The sequence below is a fragment of the Aptenodytes forsteri genome, unplaced genomic scaffold (assembly GCF_000699145.1).
Source record: "Aptenodytes forsteri isolate BGI_AS27 unplaced genomic scaffold, ASM69914v1 Scaffold382, whole genome shotgun sequence".
NCBI classification, from domain to species: domain Eukaryota; kingdom Metazoa; phylum Chordata; class Aves; order Sphenisciformes; family Spheniscidae; genus Aptenodytes; species Aptenodytes forsteri.
The window spans coordinates 468,149-473,434 of NW_008794625.1; positions in this window are offsets into that span (position 1 = coordinate 468,149).

Genomic DNA, 5,286 nt, shown 5'->3' on the forward strand with positions numbered 1-5,286 from the left:
AGAAGCTGGGAGGGGGCACAGCCAGGACAGCTGACCCAAACTGGCCAAAGGGACATTCCATACCATGGGACGTCATGCTCGGTATATAAACTGGGGGGAGTTGGCTGGGGGGTGGTGACCCCTGCTTGGGGACTGGCTGGGCATCGGTGGCGTGTGGTGAGCAATTGCATTATGCATCACTTATTTTGTACATTCTATTATTATTTTCCCTTCCTTTTCTGTCCTATTAAACTGTCTTTACCTCAACCTATGAATTTTACTCTCTTTTTTTTCCGATTCTCTCCCCCATCCCACTGGAGGGTTAGAGGGTTAGAGGGAGGGAGTGAATGTCTGTGTGGTGTTCAGCTGCCTGCCAGGTTAAACCACAACACACTAGAAGTTTAATTATCAAATCCACTGATTACATTCAACAGAGAAAAGCTGCATTACAGCCAACAGAAGGTAGGAAAGCCAGGCTTATTTGCCTTTGTAAAGCAGTTCAGCTACCAGCTGTTAAATTATAATTAGACTGTTCAGACACTAAGGGAGAAGGCAAAGGTGTTATTTCTGCAGAATCATTCTAAAAACTGCCTTAAAAGTGTAATAACTCAGTGCATTTGGTACCAGGAAATTCCCATAGTAAAATGTATTTAATATGTCTGCCACATATTAAGAGCTTTTGATGATAACTGCCCAAACCACAGGTGGTGTTACAAGGTTATGTTCCCCTAGATTTGAAACACCTGGGAAAGCAAAAAAAGATGGTTTGGTTTTATAATAGTCATCATCACTGCCTAGCTCTCTCTCATATAGAGCTCTAGCAGTCTCAAGATTACCTGCTTTTCTTCTCAGATTGCAGTTCTGACCATCTTTAGTCATATGAGACTTTTTTTGAAATTTTAGATCTGACAGGAGCACTTAAAAGCATCTTATTCATTCACTTACCTCCGTGTACTTCAGCTCACAAAGCAAAGTATATAGACAGTCACTTCAAGATTTGTTTTGTCTTTGAACTATCTTCTATTGACTTTCCAAAGTATATGCAAGTCCCAGAGCTCTTCACCCCACATAACTCAGTAACCCCTAAGAAGCAGTCCTTCCTTTTGCTCCCTGAACTTCCATGAATTATGCAAATCTGCTATCTGAACAGCATGCAGAAATACATTAGATTTTTCATATAATCTTACTGATTCTGCCGTATCCACCTTAATCTCTCCATTACATTACACATAATTTCATTTTCACTTGGTTTTATCATTTGCTAGACTTCTTTGTAAGCTTGAAAGTCAGAAATTGGGACATTTTGTTTCAACAAAACTGAGCTAACTACGCAACCTGACTACAAGAGTGCTAATGGAGTATTAGCCCATTGTGCTCTCTTCATTATTAGCATAAGCCTCATTTTGGCTTTGGTCAGTTTCCTGTGATCTTCCATATCACATTCATATGCATCAATCAACCTAATGCACCCTCTCACTTAGTCCTTATTTGCTATTTCACGTAGACCAGAACACGCACTGTATGAAATCACTGATTGCTTTTTCGCAGCTCCTCCCCATAGACTCAATGTGCCCCCAATTTATTGCGAGGTATGCTAAGAGTTACCAAGGAAAAATCTATAGTTTTACTAATAAAGCACTGTCATACAAGAAGGCATCTTGACATTACCCGGTTTTGGTGTGTTTGGGTGGGGAGAGACAGTACTATGCCCTTTATATGTGCTGAGCTGATTTGCAACAAAATTAGAAGAGCTGTTGGATAAGAATAATGCCCCATATGCATGAAGGTGCAGAGCTATGCAGGAGTTACTGTGATGCTTATATATTTTAAAATGTAGGTGTAGTCACTAGGAGGGGAAGAAAAGCAGCTTCCAACTCTTGTCCCTTCAAAGATCTTAATTACTCATTAGGAATAATGATGGCAACAATTACCATGCCCCATTAAGCCATCACACTAGTGGCCAGCATCAGCTGTTTCAAGTTAAGGCAGAAGATGACCCTGCAAGAGAGTCTGTATGCCTCTCACAGAGAATCCTTCTTTCTTAATTTAAAAAATTTGTCCAAAGTACACCAGATTTGTGAACTAACAGTATCTCATGGCAATGAGTTCCCTGAGTTAGCTGTGCCCTATTAAAAGGAAAACGTATGTTACCATTAAGAAAGTTAAGAATAAGGTCAAATGCACTAAATGCATTCTCCCATCTGCTCCTCTTCACAATTCTTTAATGGTTGTACCACTGTCTCCCCTCCCCTTTTTTGGACAGAGTTCATTGTTGTTTATACAACAGAAGTGGTTTTTTTCTTTTCTATTAATCTGAATATATAAAAGCTGACTGTGAATTAGAAAATCTTAATTTCCAGAAGACTTTAGCACTTAACGGAGAGAGAATGAAAGCTGAAGCTGCTTAACTGTCCTTAAACTGTGTGTATTGGGAACAGAAATGATACAAAAAGCAACTTCTTAAAACAAGATTTATTGGCACAAACATACATGTTACACATGTCTGCGATATTCTTGGAAAATATGTTCACCACTTCCAAAAAAAATCACTGTCCACAGAAAAGTACAATAATATCAAACTTTGTAAGTCATCACAATTTTAGCATCAAAATGCATGCATTCATCATTTATAAATGGAATTCCACTGACCTCCAGGTAAAGCACTTTAAGAAATTTCCTTGTCTCCACAACATTATTTTTTGTCCCCAGGTAGCTCTAATAAGATGCAAATGGAATGTTTTCTGTAGAGGCACAAATCACAATTTCTTGCTCAGTACAGCTGAGTCTATGAGGTGAGAGATGCTGTTCTCAGCACAGAATTTCAGATCCTTTCTGAGTGCATTACTACATAGCTTAACACTACTGTGTGGCCTTTCAAAGGATGCAATTAAAGATTTGGTCTGGAGTTTAGTTTTTAAAACGGCAACTGAAAACTTATTTCTGGTTATTCCTATTAGAGGAAGTAAAACTTGAAGAATTAAAAAGAAAGAGGTAGAAGAAAGGTTTTTGTTTTGCATTGCCATTCCAGCAGCATTTGAAAGATGGGTTGCCATTGCTAAGGTGACTTGTGAGGAGAAATAGTAATCTCGGCAAATCCTCTTCTTTCTTTGGTGCCAGTCTAGTGACTTAGTAGCCAATCATGGTTTTGTCACTGACCTCAGACAGTACAGAACTAGACTTCACCAGGTGTCCTGAATCTGATCCTATGCCTATCCTCAGCTTCGGTGTCAGAGGAGCAGGCTTCACATACACAGAGGGGAGAGAATGCACTGATATCTTCAGTGTGGTCAGATCTGGCTTAGTCCAATGTAAATGAGGAAGAAAGAGAAGTTCTTGATGTCAGTGGAAACTCTTTGAAAAATGGGGGTTGCACTTACCCCCCCCCCCCCGATCTGAATTTGACTTGAATCAGGTCAGTGCACAAAAAAAAAGACATAAACCACATGCACTTACGAAGGTGCATACTGCACTTTTATCAACCTTGGTAGGGCAGAGAATATATCCAATGGCAGAATTTGCTGTGGAATCACAAGCCTTGGAGATTTTCAAAACTCATCAAGACAAACCCTGTGCAACCTGATCCAACCTGAAAGGTGGCCCTGCTTCGAGCAGGAGATTGGACTAGATAAACCCCAGGGGTCCTTTCCAACCTAATTTTTCTATCATTCAAAGGAAAGGCTTTTCCCTTCCTGAATTAGAACATGGCACAGATTCCATATCAGGCCTGGATTTAGTGAGGACGAATGAGGGGTTTTTTTGTTGTCTTAAACAGAGAATGGAAATTCTCTATATGCTTAAGCACATGTTGAAGTCGCTTCCAGAACAGAGCATGCTTTGCTCTTCACTCTGGGCCGGAGAGTGTGAAATACTCAACCATCTGTCCATTTTAAGTCTACACTGCTGAATTGGTGAGATAGCACCTCCAGAGGCTGCTTTTCTGTGTTAAGACTCAAGCATAAGTCATTAAGGAAAATACTAACTAGCTGGCTACAAACTCATTTCCTGCAATGGCTAAAACAAGTTTATAATAAGAGTTCATATATTGCCACTAAGAGAACTTTTGATGCTGCAAAACAAACTCAAGTTTGCTCACAGTAGATACTGGCTATGTTTCATCTCTTTCATACTTGGAAAGAGAACATATCACCCAAATGACAAATGCTTGTCTACCTATATAAGCACTTCTTTTGGAAAGGGAGAGGAAAAAAGAATAGGAGTTGTCAAATAAAAATTTAACCTCTACAACAGTTGGTGTTTCCCCCTCAAAATGTATTTTTGCAACAGACAAAGGATGTTTTTAAGCCCCGCTCTTGAGTAGGAGGTACTAGTTTCTAATCTTTCAGTGGTGCTGATATACATAATGTGACTAATATTTTACCATGTATATGGTCGGGGGAGGGAGGACTTTTCATTTATGAGACAAAGTAATGATGTTTTTCATGACAAGTAGTGGGCTATCAGTAACATTTTATTGTGCAGACCTGTGAGTGTGTCTTAGCTACATTAGCATTTTATTTTATTTCCAATCTGGGGAAAAAGCAAATGGAACATAGATTGAACTTAGCATTTCTAATGAGAAAAAATATTCTTTCATCAATAAATAGGCTTTGGAAGCTAATTATTTGACTATTTGTATAGCTGCTAATTGCTTCAATAATAGATAAATAATACTTAAATAAGTAATGGTTAAACTGTATACTTATGGCCTTTACTATACATTTCTACTTTTATTCAGAATCTTTTTTCCCTTTAAGTTTTGTGAAAGGCTGAACTTGCATTATTTAGTACACTGTCGCTTGCTAGTGGCATGGTAGCCGTGCTGACCACTGAATTTTCAGGTCCAGCCAACACTACCGTGACTAATGGAGAAATTGTTGCAACCTTTCAGGTCAATACTATAAATATTAATAGCTGAACTTCTGAAAAAAATTACGCATTGTGCATCTATGAGTTTGTGGCTCCATTATGTGCACTATCTCAAACATTGATCTTACAAAGAAAACAACAGCAGCTGCCATTATTTACTCTTACTTTAAACAAACCTGCAGCTTATCAGGGGGAGAAACTAATTTCAAAGGACAGATTAAAATATTGAGACCTCTTCATTCTTTTAAACTCTTTTCATTACAAAAGCTCAGACCACCACCACGTGTTCACATATACATGACAGCAATGTAATGGATTCAGCAAAGTGATTTTCCATTCTCTCCTTAGACCATTTATTGGTGGACAAGCATAGATACTCGAGTGGAACAAGGGTAAGCAAAATAAGCTGTGTCAAAAAGGTTTCATTACTGGCAGGCCGAA